The sequence below is a fragment of the Cebus imitator genome, unplaced genomic scaffold (assembly GCF_001604975.1).
Source record: "Cebus imitator isolate Cc_AM_T3 unplaced genomic scaffold, Cebus_imitator-1.0 Scaffold144, whole genome shotgun sequence".
In the NCBI taxonomy this organism is placed as follows: Eukaryota; Metazoa; Chordata; class Mammalia; order Primates; family Cebidae; genus Cebus; species Cebus imitator.
Genome location: NW_016107459.1, coordinates 3,984,942 through 3,986,850, shown reverse-complemented (window position 1 = coordinate 3,986,850; position 1,909 = coordinate 3,984,942). Strand labels below are relative to the sequence as shown.

General features: G+C 34.8%; 1 non-coding gene across 1 annotated transcript; it reads left to right on the top strand.

Moving 5' to 3' along the window:
- The first annotated feature begins 1,268 nt into the window (after positions 1–1,268).
- LOC119473280 lies at positions 1,269–1,409 on the top strand. Its single transcript, XR_005202477.1, has one exon. It is a non-coding gene; the product is annotated as a U4 spliceosomal RNA (small nuclear RNA).
- The last annotated feature ends 500 nt before the right edge of the window (positions 1,410–1,909 follow it).

Here is a 1,909-nt window from a genome sequence, read left to right as displayed (position 1 = left end):
GCGATCTCGGCTCACCGCAACCTCCGCCTCCTGGGTTCAGGCAATTCTCCTGCCTCAGCCTCCTGAGTAGCTGGGATTACAGGCACACGCTACCATGCGCAGCTAATGTTTTGTATTTTTAGTAGAGACGGGGTTTCACCATGTTGACCAGGATGGTCTTGATCTCTTGACCTCGTGATCCACCCGCCTCGGCCTCCCAAAGTGCTGGGATTACAGGCTTGAGCCACCGCACCCGGCCATTTTATATAATTTTTTAAATGAAGGTTTAATTTATATTTAACAAATATCAAATATATAAATCAAAAACTGATATAAATACAAGAAACAAAAAGACAACAATTATATTAGGAGATTTTTAGCACATTTTTTAGTGTTTGCTTATTGACAGTTCAAGCGTTTAAATACAGTGGAAAAATTAGAAAAATCAAAAACATAATTTTCACATTTGATCTAATGAACTTATGTAGAGCGCTTGAAATATTACTATACCACTCACATTCGTAGGACTTGAATGAAGACAGACTCTAAGAGAGCCATATAATAAATATTTATGTCACTGAAATTATAGTGGAAATCAGCAGAAATATAACTAGACAGAAGTAAGAAATACATTTCCAGTCTTTCCATGTTATTGTGCTACATGGTATTTTCACTGCTTTTTATTTTAGCTATTTTTGCATATAGTAGTATCATATTGTGGTTTTACTAAACACTTTCTTTATGACTAATAATGTTGAGCACCTTTTCATATTTTTATTTTCCATTTTATATCTCTTTTGTGAAATACCTATTTAAGTTTCTTTTTAACTGACTTGTCTCTACTTTGTTGTTATTAATAAATTGTAGGATGTCTTCTTGTATTTTTGGTATGCATGTCTTTTTTTCCTGATATATTTATGACAAATAACTTTTCTATTTCTTTAGCTTTATCTGTATACTTTAATGCATCTTAGATGAACAATTTCTTAATTTTATCATTGTCTAATTTCTTACTTTTCATAGGTATTGCCTTTGTGCTTTAAGAAAACTTTGCTTACTGTGTTGTCATGAAGCTGTTTTCCTATGCTTTCCCCCCACATCCTTATTTTTCCACCATTAATATTTATATTTGCAACCCATGTGGGATTAAGTTTTGGGAAAGATGGGGGGGGGGACGGTTCTCAATGCATTTATTTCCTTATGCATATCCAATTGATTCAGTGTCAATTATTGAAAATATTTTTCCACACTTTACCTCTGTTTCACATTTGTTAAAAATCAGAACACTAAGCTTTGCTCAGTGGCAGTATCGTAGCCAATGAGGCTTATCCGAGGCGCGATTATTGCTCATTGAAAACTTTTCCCAATACTCCACCATGACGACTTGAAATATAGTCAGCATTGGCAATTTTTGACAGTCTCTATGGAGACTGAATTATAAAAAAAAAAAAAATTAAAAAAAATCAGAACACTATATATAAATGAATCTATTTCTGGATGTTCTGTATAGCTCTAATATATAGCTTGCTGAATCATAAATTGGTACAACTTTGAAAAGCCATTTGGAAATATATGCTAAGTTTGAACATATGCATACACCTATGATTCAGTAATTCTATTCCTAGAAGTGTCATAATTTAAGGGTGTTATCAATTGCTTCATTGGCTCCCCTAAGTGCTGGCATCACACTGCTCATTTTAAACTTTTACCTGGTTTTCCAGGTGCCCATCCCCAACATATATAACAGAGTGAAAAGCCTCAGAAGGAATTCCTTATTATACTCATTCCCTCCTTTTCATGTTGACTCATTTATTTTCAACGCACACTGACAAAAATGCTCCACATGCCGCAAGCTATGCCATTCACAGTCCTCAAAAAAAGGCACTGGTCCATGGGTCCTCACTCTGTTCTCTCCCTCCCTGCATTTGTG